General features: G+C 36.4%; 1 long non-coding RNA gene across 1 annotated transcript in view; it reads left to right on the top strand.

The window, feature by feature from the left end:
• Positions 1-18,035: 18,035 nt before the first annotated feature.
• Positions 18,036-24,280, top strand: part of LOC138849930 (uncharacterized) — a 132,799-nt gene continuing 126,554 nt past the window's right edge. Inside the window, exons 1-2 of the long non-coding RNA XR_011389146.1 lie at positions 18,036-18,122; positions 20,740-20,820. This is a non-coding gene — a long non-coding RNA (uncharacterized lncRNA). The remainder of the gene's footprint in view (positions 18,123-20,739; positions 20,821-24,280) is intronic.

Raw genomic sequence — 24,280 nt, 5'->3', positions numbered from 1 at the left:
GCCTGGGGCCCTGCCACCCATGTGGTAGACCTAGAAGCAGCTCTGGGCTACTGGCTTCATCCTGGCACAGCCCTGGCTGTTATAGACATTTGGGTTGTGAACCAGAAGATGGTAGATTGATTTCTCTTTCTGTCCCCATCCCCCTACCCTGTATCTCTGGCTTTCAAATAAATAAAAAATAAAAACTTTAAAAATAAAAAAAGTCAGTTCAAACAGTAAGTAAAAAATGGGATAATATTGCAATGCATGCATGTGATGTAAAAAGCATAAACACATAAAATTTTAATATCTGGACATATAAATATATTTGCAGTGTGCATATGTATATGTGTACTTTTATATATGTTGTTTCCATACTTACACATTTATAAATATCTGTGTATGTGATGAAAAACACAGCACATATTGTGGCTGTTGAAAAAAAATTTTTACTTTCTTCCTTTATTAATGTATACTAAATTATTTAAATGAAAGTGCTTTATAAATTTTCTGAAATGAACATAGTTTCTTCTGTCAAAATACAGTGTGTTTTAAGTATACTGAGCTTTCTTCATAATAAAAGGAAAATGGTAGTTTTTTTGTGCTGGAGACAACTGACTTCCCAGGTATTCAATGCTTGCACACATGTACACTTGACCTTCTCTTTTCCTGCAACCTATATTCCTGTTTTCATATTGGTCACACAACATACACATACACAATCACAGCTGTTGTTTTAAATTTTGTCTTTGTTTTCCCTCTAACCCAAATATGAGAAAGTTAGGAAATAGAGGCACACTAAAAAAGTGGTTTTAAAAACAAAATAAATTTGAGTATTATCCTTTTCCTCCAGGACATTCTTTTAATATTATTATTATTAATGGCAATGCAGACAAGAAATTTTCCTTGTATATGAAAGTAAAGAGATATAATCACTGGGAACTGAAATCAAACTTTCAAATTAAAATCCGATTCCTAATCATCAGCTGTGTACCATTGTGATTAAAAGCACAGGAATTAGAATTGGATAGATCTGGACTAGTCTTTCCTTGCTCCTCCGTGACCTTAGGAAAGTGATTTTTCTCTCTGGGCTTCAATGTCTTCGTTTATGAAATGCTCATATAACAGTACTAATATTCAGTGTTAATGAAAAAATGGATGTGAAAGATTAGTACTATCAGACACTTTTTAAAGTGACCAATTCACATTAATTGGTATTATAATTACATTTTTCTCTGCATGTAGGCATGTTTCCTTAATTTTCTCATTATGTAATATATAAGCACATGACCTTATAGGTGAGCCTTAAGATTAGTTGTCTAACATTAATAAAACAGTTAAAAATGTGTCTGAATATTATTAAATTTTCATTACCTGGCACCGATTTATGCTTCATACCTATTATCACAAATGAAAACATCTTAGCAATGTTATCAAATGCATGTTCAAAGCATTTTTGCTTTTTGTCTTTCACTTAACCTAAGTTCTAAGGAGGCTTTCTGATGTGAAGAATTAGCATTTTATACTAATTTAATAACTAACACTGCAGATGTTCTATCTTTATTATTAAATATTAGCTTTTTGCATGTACTTCCTAAAGTACAAATTTTGGAATCCTTGGAATGAGACAGACTGTCCTTTGAGCAGAACATGCACGGACAGGCTCAGTGATGATGAAGGAGATAAGGCAGAAAAGAACAGAGCAAGCAGGGTTATTTCCTCTTTCAAAAAAGTGGAACAGTTTCAGCGCTTTCCGTGGAGAAACTGAAGCATGCCTTTGTTTCTGAGATTTGAGAGAAAGCGATGACCTACATTTAAATATCTAGAGTATATCTTCTATTTTAAAAAGAACCCAGCTAATCACCTAGAGAGGAAGAAGAGGGTAAAATAGCCTGTGAACAAGTCTTTCTGTGGTGTTAAATGAAGCTTATTATAATGAACATCATGTATCTAATGAGTTTAAGAATTCCCCATGGAAAAACTTGTCTGTCCTTTACACAAAAAGAGGAGACAAAATGGGCTATTTGTATATAGTAGGATAACTAAGTTTCTAAATCATATTCATGCAACAGTCCTGATCAAATGTTACCATTTTTGTTATATATTTAATTGTATAAATGCATATAGTATATAGTTATATATGTACATAATGTCAAAAATGAATTGTATGTGTATATATGTATGTATGTATATAATGTCAAGATTTCTTTGATTTGGCTCCCTGAAGTGATACATTGGTTTTTCATTTCCAAATACTGAAGACAGTTATGTGTAATTGAGGTACAAAAAGTGATTATGACTATCATGTTACTCTTTTTTTTTTTAAGATTCATTTATTTATTTGAAAGGCAGGATTAGAGGGAGAGAGAGGAAGAGGGAGACATTTTTCCATCTGCTGTTTTACTCCTCAAATGGTCACAGTGGCTGGGGCTGGGCTAGGCCGAAGCCAGGAGCTAGGAGCTTCTAGAGTCTTGTATGAGGGCAGCAGGAGCACAAGTACTTGACCATGTTTTGCTGCTTTCCCAGGCCCAGTAGCAGGAAGTTGGGTCGGAAGTGGAGCATCTAGGACTTGAACTGGCCCCCATATAGGATGCTGATATCTCAGGAGAGAGCTTACCCAGTACACCACAATATTGGCTCATATCATGATACTCTCAGGCTACTTAGAGGAATATTTGAAAAGCAGTTTTTAAGATCCTGATTACTCACTCACTGAGCTTCTTCATAAAGTTCTTAATATTACTTCTTACTAAAATGTCTCTTTTTTAAATATTGGCTGTTTCTATGATAATTAATTAGACTATAGTAATGTTTTTATAATTTTAAGAATTAGAGTTTGATGTTCTTTAAAATTATTGCCAAATATTTGTTCTAGAAAATGTTTTTGTAAACAATAGTTTTATTTTAAAAGCATGGGCTTTTTGAAGTTATGTTTTGAATAAATATTAAATAGATTTGAAGATTGACTTATTTTCACTAATCCTGTTACTAGTACTGTTCTCAAATCCTCCCCGTCATGCTGAAAATCAAGGACTCTTTTTACGATACTGAAATATAAAATGTAGAAAATTTCATGGGATTAATGGACATTCTCTGAAAACCAAGAATCCCAAGGATTTTGTTTTATAAGAAGCATCCAAACCTAGCAGTCGGTTCTCAGAACTCATTTTCCAGCCTATTTGACACAGTCAGTCTTACTCCCGGAGTTACTCACTACCTGTGGCTTCAACACCACCCTCTCTTAGCTTCACTCCGACTTCACTGATCATTCCTTCTGGGTCTCCTGTGTTGGAAACTCCTCCTCTGCCAAGCATTAGACCTCTATTTGTCCAGGATCCCATCTTATATAACTCATACTGTGTCCTCCAGAGTTGGTGATATTTTTTATGTTATAGCAAAATTGTCTGTAAAACTACTGTTTCTCACATTTTAAAGGGAAGCAATGGTCCTACCTTAATGTAATTTCCTAACTGGAAGGGAACATCCAGAATGTTGTTGTATTGTTGTTTTTTGGCTGTTTTCAACAAGCTTTTCAGGTGAGAGAGGAACTCAGACTAGAGCTAGTGAACCTTTAAACAAAGATGAAAGGGAATATTGCTTTGATGAAAGAAGGAGCTATCTGCCTCTGGCCTGTCATCTAAACTGAGTGAAAGTATGATGTTAAGATTGTGCAAGTTACAAAAATTCCAGCAGTTTTGTTATCTGAAATAGAAGCAGTTACAAGACATGGTTGCATAGCAGTAACCTTTTCAGGATATATGACTGTGGCCTCAAGTCTTTTTCAAGCATCTTCCTGTAAAAATGAAGGCAATGAAAGAGAAGAGCCAGCAGGCTCCAAATACAAACAGAAGATAAGGAAATGGAAAGGCTATTTTCCTGGTTTGATCAGTTTATATTGTGTTATGCATGTTAAAATATTGCACTGTATTCCATAAATATGTAAAAGCATTACATGCTAATCAAAATTAAAAATAAATAAGTTAAGGCAAGAATAAATCAGTGCCATAGCAAAGGTAAGATTAAAAGCAATACCTTACACCTCTTTATTACTTCCTGTGCACAGCTTCAGTTACAATGAAAAGTTCTGTGCAGGATTTAACTGACTTTGCCTAACAGTAACTGTAACAGTCACAGTTCTCTAGAGAAACAAAAGCAATAGGATATATGTCCCTGTCTAACTGTACATCTACATCTACATCTACTATTGCAATGGACTCATGTGATTATGGAGAGAAAGAAATTCCAAAATCTGCCATATGCAAACTGGAAAACTAGAAACACTGGTGGTGTAATTAAATCTGAGATTGAGACCAAAGGCTTGAGAACCAAAAGCACCCTGTCCAAGGGCATTATAAGATCAATGCTCTGGTTCAAACTGAAGCAAGTTCACCCTCGCTCTGCCCTTTTGTTTTGTTCAGGCTCTCAAAGGATTGGATGATGCCTTCTCAAATTGTGAGGATGAGTCTACTGACTCAAAACACTCATCTTTTACAGAAACACCCTCAGGGTCACTAACATAATGTTTAACTAGCTATCTGGGTATCCATTGGCCCATCCCAGCTTGTAAATCAAATTAACAATCACAATACTTTACCATCCAAGCATGTACTATGTATTTGTCTTTTCCTGCCTCAGGAATTATCTAACTTCTTTGTATGAGACTCTTGTAGGAACTCCCTCAACCTGTAACTCAAGGAGATTGGAGTGACCTTCAACAGGTCAGCATCTCCACATGTTTACTGATTGAAACATTTTGAAAATAATTTCATGAGACTCTTTAGAAAGTCTCATGTAAAGCCAACCATCTGCCATGGTGGTCCAATAAAATGTTCCTTCCTTCTCTGTTCAATATCCAATCCTTCATGCCTCCTGTATCTTGAAAATGGACTCCTAAATAAACTATTTGCAGATAAGATAAACCTTGGGCTCTGTCTTGCATGTGGGAGAGACTTAAGTAAAACATCACTGTGTTTTAAAAATTGTAAAATAAAAAAAACAATAAGCAAAAATAAATAAATAAAGTAAGTAAGTAAGTAAGTAAGACTAACAGAAAGAAGATCAGGAAGTCTAGTAAAGAATAGAGAAAATACATTGTGGGAAAATTATTAGTCTCAGCCAGTCTGCTCTTCAGTCATTCAAACATCAAAGGTCATTCTAGGTACACATTTTCTTGAGACAGAATGGAATGAATGCAACACAACTGTATGTCTGTGTGTGTTAGGGCTGAACAAATTTGTAGCTATGTGAGAACTTTGCATATGGTCACTGATATACATGGAATTAACTGGAAACCTCAGCTTTACCAAGTTTTGGAGGGACTCATATGCCTGACCTTAAACAATATTTGTTTCCTAAATTTGTACCAGAAAGAAATGGCTTGCAAAGTCCTCTAAGAATACTGTTCTATTTACAATGCATAACAAATATGACTGTGGAGAATAATGCACAAAAATTTCTTTGCACAGAACAGAACCAGCAGTTTCTAGAATGGCTAACAAAGGAATTGAATCTACTTTTCAGGAAGAGTATGTTTACCCTCCAGCAGGATGTGATAATTGTTATGGAAATTTCCCAAATGTGAGCTTATATTGTATCTTTATTTCAAGAGCAGATAACTTTAATTTATAAACTACCTATTCATAAAGAGGTACATTTTCAGAGGACTGAGTTCCTAAGGGATCCTGAACTTCTTGCTGGAGGCATTACTATGAAGGGGCTTGATGATTGTTTCTCTTAGGAAGAGAGTAAAAATGTTCTTTAGAGGTAGAATATATGGAATGCTCTTTGATGTTTGAATGACTTAAAGAGCAGACTGGCTGAGATTAACAGTCTTCCCACAGTATATTTTCTCTGTATTTTACTGGAATTCCTGACTTTCTTTCTGGTTAATTTTATTTATTTATTTATGTTTGTTTGTTTGTTTGCTTACTGGTTTTTTATTTTACAAGTTTTAAAACATTTTTACACATTCATTTTAAATGGAAACATTATAATACATAAAATTTTTTTGAAAATGTATTAGTATCACAGAATGAAGGATTCATGACAATGATCATAATTACATGGGAAAAGAGTGTATTTTCATTTATATGGTATGATTCAGTGAAACAGTATTTATAACTAAATATCCAATGATATGACATACATACATGTTTATATTATTTTTATATATTAACTGCCACAAATAAGAGAAAACATAACTGCCTTTCAGAGAATTCCTAATTTGACCCGGATTCAAAAATACTTAGATAAAGATACTTTCCATTGCACCTCTTCTTAGTATGGGGTCTCATTATAACTATGTTCTGGCCTTAGTTTCATGAATGGAAGTGACTGTGTAAGTTCTAGATCATGTCCCAAAGAAGACTCATGATCTTTCCCTCTTATTTCTTTCATTTTGATATATGTAATGTAGATATAAAACTGGAGAGTTATCTTAGATCACGAGAACTTGAACTATATCCTAAGGATGGAAGATTAAAAGACTGATATGGGATAGATGCGCAGTCTACTGCATCCCACGTCTGACTACCTGGGCTTGATTCCTGGCTCTGGCTCCTGACTCATTTCCTTCTAATACAGACCATGGGATGCACTCCTGACGGCTCAAGTGTTGGATTCTTGTCACCCATGTGGGAAACCTGAATAGTGTTCGTAGCTTCAGAATTCAGCCAAGCTCAGTTCCAGCCCTTGTGGGCATTTGGGAAGTAAATCAGATGATGGAACTGCATTCTCTCAGTCTCTACTCTCTCTCTTTGCCTCTCAAAAACAGCGACAAAAAAGTGAAGTAGTCTCACTCTTGTTTAACACCAGAGTCACTGTACTAGCCTGGAGCTATCTGTATCTAACTGCTTAAGGAACGAGGAAACAAGCCTTTCTTTGAAAATCATGCTATGTTGGGTCTTTGTTATATACAGTTTAGTTTATTAACACAGCTTAAGACCCAGTGCTATCTGCTGTGACAGGAAAAGCTATCTGGTACAGGCCTTCTGAGAAAAAGATATATTGCTTATAACAAGAACTACAAGACAGGTTTTTTTCTCTTCCTGTGAATTTTGTCATATCTGAATTGCTGATTGGAGCTGCTACTGCCATCCTGCTCCACTGAAGTGTAACATCATCACTGAAGTTTGTGACATCAGTCAGACATTTTAGAAGCAACTCTAGTTATTTCAAACAGAGGAAGCCATTGGAGGGGCTGGAGTAATAAATAAAGAGGAAGACTAAACAAGACAAGGCAAATAGAGCAAATGAGGTCAGAATGCCACACTACCCTTGGGCTGCAACCCTTGTAAGCACACACTGGCCAGCCATGTGTGGAAAGTGTTGCTGGGGCCACAAGAGCTGTAACACAAGAGCCTGTACACCTGACCATGGTGCTGAACCCTGAGAGAATGACGATAAAGCTTGATATTTTCCATATTGGCCAAAGGTCCTCCATTGTCAACCATCAATGCTGCTGAAGCAAAAAAGCCATGACAGAATAAACAATGTTTCCTCTGTGATGTAGTGTGGAGTTTCTAGTGTCCTGTGACATAGGACAGAGTACTGGAGGTGACAATAAATAAATAATTGGCTCAGTGTCAGAGGAAAGAAATGGAGAAAACCATGTTCTTTGATGACATTGTTAATCTGATATATCAACCAATTCAGAAGCCTAGTGCATTTTTAATATCCTCTTCAGTGAAATGATTAATTTATTTATAATTTAAGGCAGTTTGAATTGAAATTTCTATTACATAAAGCTAAAACGATAATAAATTTCATATAGAAATACATTATAATGTATGAGGCTGTACTGTCTACAAAGGTTTCCAACTTTTCACCTGATAGTACACATTTTCTACATCAGCAAAGTTTTTTATATTTTATTATACTTTTAGTGATCTTTGAGATCTTTTGCAGAAAGAACACACACTTATCAAAGCCCTGTATTCATCTGAAAAATGATTATTGTCTCTCTTTTTTTTAAGATTTACTTATTTATTTGGAAGTCAGTTACACAGAGAGAGGAGAGGCAGAGAGAGAGAGAGAGAGAGAGGTCTTCCAGCCAATGGTTCACTCCCCAATTGGGCGCAGTGGCCGGAGTTGTGCCGATCCGAAGCCAGGAGCCAGGAGCTTCCTCTGGGTCTCCCACGTGGGTGCAGGGGCCCAAGGACTTGGGCCATCTTCTACTGCTTTCCCAGGCTACAGCAGAGAGCTGGATTGGAAGTGGAGCAGCCGGGGTCTTGAACTGGCACCCATATGGGATGCCAGTACTTCAGGCCAGGGCATTAACCCATTACACCACAGTGCCAGCCCCTCCCTTTCTTTTCCCTGGATTAATACTGCAGTGTCATCCTAGGATGATTTTAGCATGTGTAAGTGAATTTTATAATTAATGCATTTCTATACTTCTATGTTACATGGTCACTCTAACAGACTTGGAACATTATAGGTACTCTACAATACCAATTGAAATATTAAATATTAATGGATGTTAAAAAATAAAAAGGTCAGGGCTGGCGCCGTGGCTCACTTAGGTAATCCTCCGCCTGCAGCGCCGGCATCCCATATGGGTGCCGGGTTCTAGTCCCGGTTGCTCCTCTTCCAGTCCAGCTCTCTGCTGTGGCCTGGAAAGGCAGTGCAGGATGGTCCAAGTGCGTGGGTGCCTGCACCCGCGTTGAAGACCAGGAAGAAGTACCTGGCTCCTGGCTTCGGATCTGCGTAGCACCGGCCGTAGAGGCCATTTGGGGGGTGAACCAACAGAAGGAAGACCTTTCTCTTTGTTTCTCTCTCTCACTGTCTCACTCTGTCAAATAAATTAATAAAATAAAATAAAAGGTCTACACTTCTTTTTTTTTTTTTTTTTTTTGCCAGTACCAGGATGTTTGATTATAACTGCCCTGTAGCACATCTTTAAATCTGTTATTGTGATGCTCAAGATCACTAGCCATCAGGAAAATGCAAATGAAAACCACAATGAGGTTTCACCTCACCCTACTTGGAATGGCTCTCATGCAGAAATCAACAAACAATAAATGCCAATGAAGATGTGGGGGAAAGGTACCCTAATCCACTGTTGGTGGGAATGTAAACTGTGGAAGACAGTATGGAGATACCTCACAAATCTGAATATAGACCTACCATATGACCCAGCAAACCCACTCTTGGGAATTTACCAAGACGAAATGAAATCATATTAAGGAGTTAACTGTACTCTCATGTATATTATAGCTCAACTCACAATAGCTAAAATATGAAATCAACCCAGATGTCCATCAGCTGAAGACTGGATATAGAAATTATGGTATATACACTATGGAATATTATTCAGTAGTTAAAAAAAGAGAAATCCTATCTTTTGCAACAAAATGGATGCAACTCAAAACCATTATATTTATTGAAATAAGCCAGTCCCCAAAAGACAGATACCATATGTTTTCCCTGATCTGTGGTAACTAATAGATATCTAGAAGGTAATGTATAGGAGTAAAATTTCGAGATAAGATAATTACTTGAAACCCTTGTCTCTATTGTTGAGGAACAGTGTTTTTTTCTTCATACTATTTGTTGAACTCTTAGTGTAGGTTTACTCTTTTGAGTATAAAGTAATATATTAAATTATATACTATATACTAAAATAATAAACTAAAAATAGTTCTTTGTAAAAAGTATCACTATGTTCCTGAATATGTATATAGGAAATACATGAAATTTCTATAACTTCAGTAAAATTAAAAAAGAAAAATAAAAGGGATACATGAGAGAAGTGGATCTATTTTAATTTGCTTAACTGTAGAAAACATTTCACTATTCATATATATATATATATAAACAGAATGTTGTACACCTTAAATATTTATAAAAATTTAGTCCTCATTGATGGAATCAAAATGTAAAGTCCTATTAGTTGACTACCACAGTCATTATACATTATACATTATACGTACATTATACGTTTTCACCATCATAATAAATTTTTAAGGTTGGAGGCCAGTGCTGTGGTATAGCAGGTAAAGTCACCACTTTCGATGCCCACAGCCTATGTGGGCACTGGTTCAAGACTTGGCTGCTCCACTTCCGACCCAGCTCTCTGCTGTGGCCTGGGAAAGCAGTAGAAGATGGCCCAAGTCCTTGGGCTCCTGCACCCACATGGGAGACCCAGAAGAAGCTCCTGGCTTCTGGCTTTGGATCGGCCCAGCTCTGGCCATTGCGGCCAATTGGGGAGTGAACCATCAGATGGAAGACCTCTCTCCCTCCCTCTCTCTCTCTTTCTCTCTCTCCTTCTCTCTGCCTCTCTTCTCTCTGAATAACTCTTTGATATAAATAAATAAATCTTTAAAAAAATTTTTGAGGTTGGAATGACTATAACCACCATTCTATAGTCTCCCCTATTTTGATTTTAGTTACCCAGGGTCAACCACAATCCAAGTACAGTCAAATATTTGTCTTCACTCTTTAAGAAAGAAAGAGTACATTTACAAGGTTTTATTACAGTATATTTTCAGAATAGCCCTATTATTATTATTACTATTACTATTAATCTCTTAAATGCTTAATTTATAAATTAAATTTCATCATAAGTGTATGTAAGTATAGGAAAAAGTGAAGCTTTATGTGGAGTACAGCACCATCCATAGTTTCAGGCAACCACTGGAGGATCTTAGAATATATCCTCCCTGGCTAAAGGTGAATTATGAAAGTGAAATTAAGATAAGCTTATCCTGTCCAATGGATGTGTAACAAATTGCCTTGATAGATTTAAATTCATTTTTATTTTATTTTCAATTATTTTTAGTTTTTTGTATTGGGCAGAATTTATATGACTTTGTGTGCACATTGTTAAATATGCAGGAATATTATACCTTGTGTATGCATATATTTATGTTGTCCTATTGGAGTTTTATTTATTTTTTAAAATTTTTATTTATTTTTTATTTTTTTGACAGGCAGAGTTAGACAGTGAGAGAGAGAGAGAGACAGAGACAGAGACAGAGAGAAAGGTCTTCTTTCCTTTGGTTCACGCCCCAGATGGCCATCACTGCTGGCGCTGCACCGGTCCGAAGCCAGGAGCCAGGTACTTCCTCCTGGTCTCCCATGTGGGTGCATGGCCCAAGCACTTGGGCCATCCTCCACTGCCTTCCCTGGCCACAGTAGAGAGCTGAACTGGAAAAGGGGCAACTGGGACAGAATCTGGTGCCCCAACTGGGACTAGAACCAGGGGTGCGGGTGCTGTAGGCGGAGGATTAACCAAGTGAGCCTTGATGTGGGCCACTATTGGAGTTTTCTATTGACTATTCTCTTAATTTATTTGCTTTTTGACTAACCCTAGAGGCATTTTCCTGTTCAATGTGAAACAATTAAAAGAAAGTAAAACTCATAGATAGCATTATTGTCGACAAAATACTCTTTACCATCTTTCAACTATCTTATATTGTGCTGTTTCAAAATATGCTTATTTATATAAATGTTTGATTTAATTGCATATATTCAGATATGATATTAGGTGTTATTCCTACTTATTTTTAGGAATGGTCACAATTTTATTTAGATGGATATGTGCACTGAAGTGCATGGAAAATTCATTTAGATTTTAAACTTACCATACAAAGCTTATTTTTCTATGTCAAATCAGAATATGATTTTTAGAGACCAATCCTTACTTTATGTTTAAAAGCTTGTCAATAGAGTGGAAAAGCACAAATGCATTTGTCAATGAATTCTTCACAAGACACATGCTTACATCCTGAGGCAATATAAAAATTCATTGGTGTGTTGACAAATAGTTGAATACAATCTCTTGTTTATTGTTTTCCTGCCAAATTCGCTGGACCACCAAAGTAAAGAAAAATTAAAATCAACAGTTTTATAAATCTTACTGACTCAGGTGATAATAATTCACATATTTTATCAAATTTCTTGTTATGCCCATAAGTATCCATAGTTTGGACATAATTTAAGTTAATATTAATGATTTTAAGATAGACTTGAGGGGCTATCATTGTGGTGCAGCAGATGAAGCTGAGTCCTGTAACTCAAGCATTTCATAAGAGTGCCATTTTGGGCCTGGCTGCTCTACTTCCATTCCAGTTCGCTGTTAATGCACCTGGGAAGGCAACAGAAGATGGCCCAGGTGCTTGAGCTCCTGCCACCCACGTGGGAGACCTCGGTGGAGTTCCAGGCTCCCAGATTGGCCTGGCGCTGGGGAATGAACCAGTGGATGGATGATGAGGTCTTTCTGTCTCTCCTTCTCTCTGTTACTCTCCTTTCAAATAAATAAAATAAAAGAAATATTTAAAAAGTAGAAAAAGTAGATTTGAAAAAATTAATTGCTTCTTGTCTGAGTAGGAAATATAAAGATACATAGAGGTACTTAATATACCCACTAGCAACAAGATAATCAATAACAGTATGATTTTGCTGTTATGTATTTTCCTCCAGCATGCACTATGTAGATAGATACCTGTTCATTATTTAGGCACAATGTATTCATATTCACAGTATCAGAATGTGTTTATAGAATTAATAAGAGAAAAAATTGAAAGGAATTAAAGTGAGCTTTTAGCACTGAAAAATTAATAAAACTTTTATATTTCAAATAATGAAGTATAGAAAATTCATTCTAATTTATAACAAAGAAATAAATAACATATATGTAAATTTCTTATGAGTGCCATTTTTATGGGAAAAATTTGACCATACAGACTTTGAAATATTTGAGAGAATAATCTGACTATAGGTTCTCACAATATTATTTCAGCATTGGTATGCTACTGTTTATATTAATTTATTTTTAAAGGAAAAGACATTGAAGCTTAAAATATTTTTTCAATATTTTAACAGCAAAACCTTATTAGGGAGTTCTCAGAGACATAGGTATATTTCAACATATTTTGTTTTATTTACTTGTTTTTTATGGTTCCTTTTAAAATTTTTAAAGGAATTTATTAATACATTAGATTCTCAGAGACAGAAAATGCATGATAATTACTACAACACAATTCTCATCAGTTAATGTGATAGTAATACAAAGAGATAGAATCAATGTAGTTCGTAGGTACAATTCAAAGAATATGGTACTTCTTCCCTCCCTCTCTCCCTATGTCTTTTCCTCCATCTTTCTCTCACTACCCTCCCTCCCTACTTTCCTCCTCCCTCTCTCTCTCTCTCTTTCTCTTTCTTTCTTCTTTCCTTTTTTCCTCCCTCCCTTCCTCCCTCCCTCACTTCTTCTCTCCCTCCCTCCTGCCCTCCTTCTATCCTTGGCCAACCTTAATCTGTGTTTGCTATGTCTTATATAATTTTTATAGAACTTACGTATGTTCTATGCTCCAAATATTCTGTATAATGCATTTGGACTCACGAGTACCTTGAGAAGGCAATTTTGAACTAAGGAGCCACATGTTGAAAAAAAAAAAAGATAGTTTCCCTAATTATTGACCTTAAAAAAGAAATAAACATACTTTTTTTATAGCATAAGCCCATTGTACATTTTTGTTTTGAATTTACTGTGGTAAAATGTATGTAACATGCAATTTGTCATTCAAATATTTTTCAAAAAAAACTCTATTTTCATTTTATACAAAAGAGGATGACAGAGGGGCAGATAGGTTTTTCATCCACTGGTTCACTTTCAAAATGCCTGCAATATCTAGGGCAAGGTCAGGCTGAAGCCAGGAGTCAAGAATTCTATCAGGGTCTTCATGTGGGTGGCAGACATCTAAGTACTTGGACCATCTCCTGCTTCCTCTCATGGCGTGTTTAGCAGGAACCTGAGTCACAGTCAGAGTACCTGGGAACCAAACAGGCACTGATATGGCATAAGGTTGTTCCAAGTAGTGGCTTGACTGCTTTGACAAATGTCTACCCTCATTCCACCATTTTTAAGTCTATAATTCTGTAGAATTAATTAAATTCACAATTTTATGCAAGAATTACCTAAACATTTCCTAAACGTTTTTTTTTTTTTTTAATCGCCCTTAGAAACTCTGTACCCATTAAGCAATAATTCTGTATTCGCCATCCTAGCAGGGCCTTGTAACCTCTAACCTATTTTCTGTCCTAATGAATTTGGATGTCGTATATGTATTATAGAAGTCAAATTATATAATGTTTGCCTTTTAATGTCTGATTTAGTTCACCTGGAAGTGTTTTCAAGGTTTGCCAATGGTGTAGCATATAGTAGAACTTAAACCTTTTTGTGTTAGAATAATATTCCATTATATCTGTATACAATATTTTGTATATCTGTTCATTTGTTGATAGAGAGTTGACTTTGACTATTGTAATAATGCTACTGATAACCAAAATACAATATCTAAGTCCCTGTTTTCAACAATTTGTAAGTGTAGCCTACGAGTGGGATTGCAGTATCAAGTGGTAATTCTATGTGAGCTTTTTAAAGAACTATCACACGCCGGCGCCGCGGCTCACTAGGCTAATCCTCTGTCTTGCGGCGCTGGCACACCGGGTTCTAGTCCCGGTCGGGGCGCCGGATTCTGTCCCGGTTGCCCCTCTTCCAGGCCAGCTCTCTGCTGTGGCCAGGGAGTGCAGTGGAGGATGGCCCAAGTGCTTGGGCCCTGCACCCGCAGGGAGACCAGGAGAAGCACCTGGCTCCTGCCATCGGATCAGCACGGTGCACCAGCCCCGGCGGCCATTGGAGGGTGAACCAATGGCAAAAGGAAGACCTTTCTCTCTGTCTCTCTCTCTCACTGTCCACTCTGCCTGTCAAAAAAAAAAAAAAAAAAAAAAAGAAAGAAACTATCACACTATTGCTGCACCATTTTACATCCCCTCCAGGAATATGTGAAGGTCCTGATTTCTCCTAATCTTAACCAACAATTGTTATTTTTTCAGTTAATAGTTGATACAGATATCCTAGAAAGTATAAGGTGGTATTTCATACTGGCATTTTATGTATGACTAATGATGTGGTTGTCCTCACGTGCTTACTGACACTTGTGTATCTGGATAGATGTCTACTTAAAATTATTTACCTACCTTTTAAATTGGAATTATTTATAAATTCTTAATATTGAATCCTTATTAGATATATTATATGCAAACATTTCTTCCTTTTTATAGATTGTCAAAAAGACTTTCTTAGTCATGTTTTTGATGAAAGTTTTAATTTTGATTAAGTGCAATTTATCTATTGCTTTTAAATTTGATGAGTTCAAATTTAATGCTTTCTTTTATTGTTTATGTCGCTCCCCCTCTTCGTGGAGGAGCAACACTGAACCCTGCGCTGTTCTTTCGTCTGCTCGGCCCTCCCCGGGTTTGCTGCTGGTTCTTCCCGGGTTGGCTACTATCCCTTCCACCTCCGTGGAAGGGCGGTTCCCCCTGGCCGCATTCCCCACTTCCGCAGGGGAGCGGCACACCGCCGGCCGGCTCTCTGGGGGCTGCACGGGTTCCCTTAGATGTTCCCCATAGATGTTTCTGGTGCATGCCGTCTCTCTCCTCCTTTATAGTCCTCCTCCGCCAATCCCAACTCGGCTGAGTACGCTGCTCTCCAATCAGGAGCAAGTCCTACAGTTAATTGGTTGAACTGGAGGCAGCTGTGCGGAAGCTGTTTACTTCTCTCCCAGCGCCATATTGTGGGAGAGCAGATGCATAGAATAAGTCCTAATTCGAGTAACTTAGTCCAGTCCGGATTGCTCCCCACAGTTTATTTCACTGTTGTCAAATTTAAGACTCCATGATAAAATCTGGGATTATGAAGTTACTCCTATAATTTTAATTAATTATTTAATTAATTAGAAAGAGAGAGAGAAAGAAAGAGCAAGAATGCACGGGGGCTTTCTAATCTGTTTGCTCAAATAATAGTCAAACGTCAAAAATGGAGTCAAACTCCTTATTGCATGTGCTTTTGCTTATGATAATTAACTTGACATCTATCTGTTTCCTCAACTGATGTAAGGTAATACGAGGGCCAGTACCAAATTGCTATTTCTGAATACCAAGCCCTTACTGTAGTGTGTGGCATAGAGTGGATCTTCAGTAATGTCAAACCCACTCATGAAGCAACTATATACTAGTTGAGAAGTACTCATCCTAATAGCTGCAATGGTTCTCAAGAAATTTTAGATGGGCTATTGAGAGGGGGCTAATAGAGAAATTCCACAGGAGAAGCTTTCATTACCAAATAAAAGTCTGGTGTGAAAGCATGAAAAATGTATCTATAGACCCAGGCAAATATATTTGTTTTGTCAAAGACATTTTTGAAACTTATGCAGAGCTGCCTTATAATATGTACTTTCCATGAACTTTTGGAAAAATCATATACATGTAAAAGGGATTTTTTTTAATAGGATGGAAGCTCAGAGGAAGTGTGCTGACTTGGGAATTGGGACACTCGAGATCTGACTACTTCTGTCACTAAAAAGGTGGGAGAGTCCATAAAAACAGCATTTAATTTCTTGGCTACTGTTTACTAATTGATGAAATGAAAAGGTTAGGATTGTTTCTAAAACATTTTGACATACTCAACTCCTGTGAATTTGGCTGGATTTTGGGCTTTTGCTTATAATGAAAGAAGCAAAAAGACCTTGAGCTATTTAGGCCAAGTAAAATCATTTTACTGCATTCAGGTATGAGTTGTTCTTGTCACTGCTCCATGCTGGGATCTCCTCATGTGGTTAGAGAGGCTACAATGACTTATGGATTTATCCTGTCTGGAAAGATTTACTACTGAATATTTTATGGATTTTTTTTTCAGTTTAGGAAACCTGTTAAACTACATTATTACCCACTCAGAACTGGACAAACTAAAAAAACTCACGCTGAAAATAGAAACTTAGTATACTGAGAATTAATAACCTACATGGGAAATAGACAACTTCACTAAAAAGTTCTTACTTCAAAATCATTGTAATCTTTAAACAAAAACTTTAAAAATAAGCATCCATATTTACATACAAGTGTACATATATATTGGCACACACACATTATAAGGCACAGTTCAATGAAATTTCAGAGTATTATCAGGGTCCTAGAAACTTCTGTCATGTTCTCTTCCAAATACCATGTTCCTTTGAACAGTAACTACTATTCTGGCCAATGAGTTTGTCCTAAGGATCAATTTACATCTACCAATACACCCTTAACTTATTCATTTATTTTAAAAATGGCACACTTAGCAGATCTCAACTTAATTTCCTTTTCCTGGAGTTTGAATTTGTGTCCTAGATTCCTCTTACGTTTGTGTTCTGATAGATTTCAAATCCATGTCATCCTATTATTATATAATATGATATGCAATGTTTACTACAAACCTATAGGTTATTTGTAATTACATCATTTGAGAACCCATATAATTAAGGTAAATTTCCAGGACCTGCCTCAATGTGCAAGACTGTGCTCTCTTACCCATCTGCACTAATCCTTATGAACCATAATAAAACATACTTTCTAAATAGATCACTGAGTTGTTTTCTAAGGGCTATTAAAACCTGAATATTTGTGGAGAAAACCACAAAACCCATAGTCAACCTTAATTTATCTCGTTCAGATATTAGAGATTAAATTAGGCCAACTAGTAAGGATAAGCTACATGTATATTACCAACTGATACATCATAACCCTCCCACGGGCAATAGGTAGATATAGAAACCTTAGAAATAAACGCTCAATGGAGTGCTATGATGAGGGCTATTTGCAAATGAGATACCCAGACATAAGGCAATGGTTGGTTAAAGTGGTACTGAGTGCAGGCTCATCCTGTGAGGCCCACGCCCTGTTGGCATGGGTGGGACGACGGCGCTCTTTGACAAGAACCACCAGAGACCAGTTTTGGTGAACTTTTCCTCTTTATTAACGACCATGCACACCTTTTAAAGGGCAGGCAGAAGGGGCAAAGGTCTTGCAGAAGGGGTGTAGCTAATTCAAGGCAACACAAATTCTACAGGATAGAGCCGACAGTGGCGCAGCTATATGCTTCTCCAGTCAGCTTGAAGGCTACATAAGCTACAATAGCTTTCCTGATGGGTCTGGGCCAGACCCCGGAGCAGTTTACCTGATTGGCAGAAGGTGGGAGTGGGGGAAAAAATGTGCCGGGGCACCTGCTGCTTGCCAGCAGTCACACTAACTGCATGAACTAGGCAGGTAGTCTCACGGGATCACCCACTACTGAGAAACAGCATTGAACAAAGCTATAGATTGAAAAGGTAAGAAAAAATTTATCTTGGGTTCAGTTTACCTGTGGCTGATCATATTATTTAGTGTCCTTAAATTTTAGTAATAAACAATACATTTATAGAGTTAATACCCTACAGAAGCAGTGCAAACCAACAACTCAGCAAACAAGAACACAATTGCAGAGATTTTCTTTTTGTACATTCTAAGACTTTGTTATTGTCTTGATGGCTGGAATTCAGGCTGTTTCTGCATGTGTTTCGGCATGAAATACATGAAAGGAAAAGGAGAAACAATGAGGAACAAACAGAAAGAAAATGAGGAGAACAAGATAAGATAGGTTGGGCAATAGAGTCAGTAGAAAAACAAGGAAATAGGAAAAAAAAAGCTGAATAGGAAAACAAAGTTGTCATATAAAAATGTGCAAACACACTGAAAGTAAAGAAATTTCGTGGCTTTTTGTGAAGCGTTTACATTGCCATGAGAGACAAGTATTAGAGTTTGAAATAAAAGCAATCGAGTTAGGTGGAAAGAAATACATTTTGTGTCCTAGTGTGACCATGGTTCTTGGCTTTCAAAAGAAAAACTATGTTAAAGTGTGGGCCATCTAAATGTCACCATTATACTAATCCTACCAAAAAAGTTGTTCTTGTGGGTGACTATTGGCTGCACATCTCATAGAATACGTTTGAGTAGTCATCAAGCAAAATAGAGTCAATGTGTTCAAAGGGACTCCTCACTATGAGGCAGGAAGAAAGGCAATGCTAGCTGTTGTTCTTGCCTCCTCCAGGAAAAGATAATGTTTTGCTTGTTTTTTGTTTTCTTCAGTTATAGTAGGTCAACTTTAGTATCTGAGTTTGAGTAAGAGTAGTATCAATAAATAAGTATTGATTTGGTAGTAATTCAGTGGTAAAATTAATAGGAGAATTCAGCAGACTGAGAATTTATGGAAATTCACAGATTTTTGACTTGTGGAATAATTGTTATCATAAATTACTAAAATAGAAAACTATAGAAATGGATCAGGTGGAGAGATAAAAGAAACTATGGATTTGATTTTAGATCTGTTTAATAAAGTGTTTCACTAGAGTGAAGATATTGAAAAGTAGTTGATAGGTTTATGGAGCTAAGAGAACAAGTCTGTGCTAGAGGTATGAGTTTGCAGGTTATCAGTGTAAACAGAATTATTGAAATCATGAGGGTGGCTGAGATCATGTAGGAGAAAGACTATAGGATAAAATGATGGCCTAGGACTGACACTGGCCAAACTCTAATATTTATTGATATGGTAGAGAAAGATGACAATGAAAAGAAGATGAAGAAGGGATATAGAAAAAATAGGAGGAAAATAAGAGAATTGGAAATACTGAAAAAAGAAAAAGATGCTTTTAAGAATAAGGGAGGTGAAAATTAGTGGGTTTCTGAGTGTCTGTGATGGAAGACTGACTGATAATAATCTATAGGGATCATTCACTTTAGCAAGATTTCTTTTAATAGAATGAAAGACATTTAAACTAGATTTGCAAATTTGAGTAGTGAGATTGATGTAGGATAAAATTGATTAGATTTGTGAGCTGGAAGACCACGCCTTCACCATGCCCTCTGTGTGATCTCATGCCCCTACCTGATCCCACCCATATGCCCACCTGCCAAACAGGCTATGTAACCACCCTCTTTGGGCATAAATTTTTGTTGCCCCATGCCTTGAGGTGCCTGGCCTTTGGGCATACTCCCTGCCTTGGCTTTGCTGCCCACTGCCTGTGATAAGCTGCTAGTAGGTTCTCATAACAACAAAACGCTTGCTGCACGTGGCTCTTGGCCTACTTTCTGCTTGGTATGGATCTAGATTTCCCTTTCTCAGATACAGCCTTCACTCTCCTATGCATTTCTCTCATTGAATAAAAAACTTGAAAAACTTACCATGTTGTCTGGTCTACTTGAGCCAGTATTCAGAATTCTTCTCTGAATTCATGGCAAGAACCCACATAGCTTATTAATTTCAGAAATATTAATAAGCAAATTGGTTTCAAGGTGAAGGAAATAAAAATGAACAATTTATATGTTTTTGAAGGGTGAAGAATGGGATGGTGTCTGAAAGAGGGAACAAATGAAAAAGCAGTTCAATTGTTTTCAATATCAAATAGACCAAAGCATATTAAAGAATATACTGGATCTGGGAAGAATCTGGCAGAGAGTGAATGATTGAAAATATAGAACAAACAAGGGTTAGATGATGATGTTAGTGTCATCCGGGAACAAGAGGGAAAGAGATTCAAGCCACCCTCTGAATAATGTACTACACGAAATACTTTTCCACTTTAAGGAGGCCTGTATAAAATGATTGACATAGCTATGCAAAACCTAGGACAAGAAGTTTACCAGGCAAGGAGAGCAGCAAGTGAAATGCTCTTAAGGCTGCAACAAGTCTGATGTGCTTTTGAGGGAAGTAAGAGATGGACAAAGAAGATTAAGTCAGGAGCGAGAGAGCAGTAGAAGATAAGTTTAGAGAACCAGGAATTGGTAGCAGATGAATTCAGTATAGTTGGACACCAGGACAATGGTGAATTTTTCAGATTTTATTCTAAGACTGATGGATAGTCATTGAAAGGTTTGAATAAAGGAGTGATATATTTTACTTTCCTTTTATAGAGATCACTCTGGCTCCTGTTTGAAGATTTGAATTCAAGGATGGAAATCACAAGAATCATTGGAAATATTGCTTTAGTCATGGTAAGAGATGAGGGTGGTTGAGACTACTGTGGTAATGAGTGAGGTGATGAGAAAATGTTGAGTAGCGTTACATTTGGAAGACAGAATTACACTGCCTTATTCACTTGTCTTTATAGAAATACATATTATTTGTGTTGTAAATTCTCAGAGGACAAGAGTTGGGTTAAGAAATCATTACTTTTTATTCTATATGAAGTAACTAGATGACTTGGGGTTGTAATAATATATAGACTATACCAAGACAATTAATATCTTTAGTATATTGAAAGCAAGAACATAAAAGTCTAGCTGGCTCCAGGGTAGTCAGTAAATGTGTATTGCTATCCTCGCCATGTGAAGGTGAATGAACACTATTTTGATCTTTTCTGTTTCGGAAGGTTGAAATGAATACATTCATTGAATTATTGATCATACATCAAATATCAGACACTGTGTTGTTTTGTTCCAATAAGAATGACATATCTACTTAACAGCTGTGACTAGCGTAAGCAATGATTAAGCTTATAATGGTATATTATTAACTCTGTGTAGTCTACCTCAATTTTTCATAGGAAGGGGATTAATAACTCACACTCCTTTAAATCTTGAGAGCTTAAGTAAATGTCTGAAATTCTGTATAGGTACTGTATTGTTTGTGACTTATTATTTTTCGTGGAAGTGGCAAAGTTTTAGGGCCTTCCTGTTGGCCATTTCCAATATATCTCTTAATCCATATACATGAGAACCGATGGAAAGGATAAGTCAGCTGGCATATTCTATCAAATCAGACCTGGAATCTGGATGAGTTGATTTGATATTTATTTGGAGACTATTAACCTTTTGCTTAATATTCTTGATTTGCTTTGTTACATGAAATTATAAAATAGTATAATCTGTTTCTCATGTATCTTAGAGCCATGATGATTTATTATTTACCCCAAAGAAGTCTACCAGGCCAGTGGTAATTGTATTCATATTGCCTCTAATGACTACATGCAACCTTGGGACTTCCAACTAAAACACCTCTCATATTTATTAACATTAAAGAACTAGTTACATGGCAGAATCATTTCTTGGCTATTAAAAGATATCTTGTACTGAGGAGATCTTTCATGACCTAGGGTCCCTTTCACTGTGCCTTTTTTTTTGCTCTAGTGAATGTAACAGTCTTTGGAACTTCCTGGTGATCATGGTCATGAGGTAGATTTTCTGTTCTCAAGGAATACATTTATTTTAATTCATCCAACATTTTAAATCTTTTGACATCTTTCTCAATTCTATGTCAAGGTAGTCCTACCATCTCATGTCATTTACTACATACGGTTGACATGTTCAAACTTCAAGAACCCATGCCTGTTTTGTGTTAGAACTCCAGGTTAAATTCAGAGATACGGAAGAGTGTGGTAATGCTTATAAACTCTCCACTATTTAGTTTACAATCTCATTACACTTGTTCAGCTTCTTATGTTATCTCCCTAGCTTCTGCCAATGTAGAAGTTATGAAACTCTTTCTTGAATAAACTACTTTTTCCCTATAGTAGAGAAAAGTATTTCCCTGCTGAGGCTAATGTAATGCTTGGCAACTCTGAAGGCAGCTAGCATGGATTAAGAAAGAATAAGCACAATTCAGTAAGGCATTGCATACTGTTAGGAAATAAGGATGTCTTTCTCTAGCAAGTGGGAAGGTTTTTCATGACAGAGAGATTTTCCATCCATTTGTTCACTCCCCAAATGCTTGCAACATCTGGGTCTGAGCCAGGCTGAAAACAGGAGCCTGGAATAGGAGCCAGGAACTCAATCTGGGTCTCCCACATGAATTGCAGGTACTCAAATACTGGAGCCATGACCTGCTTCTTTCCAGGATGCGCATTAGCAGGAAGCTGGGTTGTGAGTATCCAAAGCAGTGTTTTAAACACTATGCCAAGTGCACGTCCCTAGGCTACAGGCTTTATATCTGCTGTTTAGGTTGAGATTAAGGGGTGTGGATAAGGTCAACAGGTACTTTGTTATGCATATCAATTTCATGTGGGTGTAGTTGCCCTTGAACATTTACATTAGTCATTGTACATGAAAACTAATTTTTTTAAATAAAATACTGGGCTCAGACCCTACCCCTAGATATTTTAAATTCATTGAATGAGAGTGATTCCTGGAGATGCGCATTTTTGAAATATACTTAGTGCATCTAATGTACAATCAAGACTAAGGAATTTTAATTTAGTTTATGAAATTGTATCTTACTACCATGCTTAACAAACCCACCTGAATATATAAGAAAATACTCTGAACTTAAAGGAATGAAATTGGGGTATGCAATTGCTTAAACATATAGGATTGCTTTGATGTTAAGAATATTTTAGAAAAATATTTTTATAGCATATGTCTTTTCTCATCTCTTTTTTTGTTGACAATCATAAAGATACAAAAAAGCTTCAAATAATTCCTGCAACATGTGTATTATTTTTGAAAACTGTGTGTATTTCAATTTTTTCACCCAAATAAACTTATCTTTTAATTTCATTTTTCCACGAACTCTTGAGATACCTTCATATTTTGCTTGTGAATCACCATGGAAGAATTTAAAACTAAAGCACTGTTTTTCTAATGTGGTTATCAATATTTTTTTTCTAAAAGCAATTACCATTAGGAGGAATTATACAGGTTAGAGAACATTGGTGAGTTCAAAAGGATTGCCACTGTTAAAGTTTGAAGTTAAAGATCATGGGATATGGAAGAAAAACTCAGGTCCCTCTTACTGTTGTTTTTATCAGTTTGTTTAAAAGCTAACAATATAATGTAAAAACTTTATGCAATCTTCAAGTAAAGACAAGTTGATATTTTTAGGGGGTAATATTTTGAATTGGCAATATGTATCAACCATTATAGTTCTTTTCTTGGTAACATAAATACTTACTATTTTGATTTCTTTGGCAACATATTGCATATGTACAGGTGATAGAACTAGGAATATTACTATATATGTGGTATTTCACATATCAGTTTAATATGTTTTAAATCTGGGAAGCATTTTTTGCTCTTTGTGCTTCTGTTTCCTATTATGTAAAATTAGTCCAATATTGCCATTTGACTCATAGAATTACTCTTAAAATTAAAGAATTTCACACATATAAAGGCAATATAAGAATTATTAGTGTATAGTAAATAGTAAAAAATTATTATAGCCATGATGATGATGTTAGTATTCATAGCCTCCTTTAATAAATATTTTCATCTGGCTCTGAATTATTCAAAGCCACATATCTCCAAAAGAGTAGAGTTAGGTTTCGAGCCCAGGTATTACTAATCCAGTCATTGCTTTTTCCTGTTTTATGAAATAGGCTCTTTTGGTCCTTCCAAAGTTAGCATCTTGAAGCCCTAACCCCCCAGTCAGACAATTCTTAGAGACTGGCTCTTTGGGAATTATTAGGGTTAGATGAGGTCTTGAAGGTGGTGTGTAGGACTTGTATCTTTATGAAAAGAG

This window comes from Oryctolagus cuniculus, chromosome 6, assembly GCF_964237555.1.
Source record: "Oryctolagus cuniculus chromosome 6, mOryCun1.1, whole genome shotgun sequence".
Classification (NCBI taxonomy): domain Eukaryota; kingdom Metazoa; phylum Chordata; class Mammalia; order Lagomorpha; family Leporidae; genus Oryctolagus; species Oryctolagus cuniculus.
This window is presented reverse-complemented; position numbering and strand designations above follow the sequence as displayed.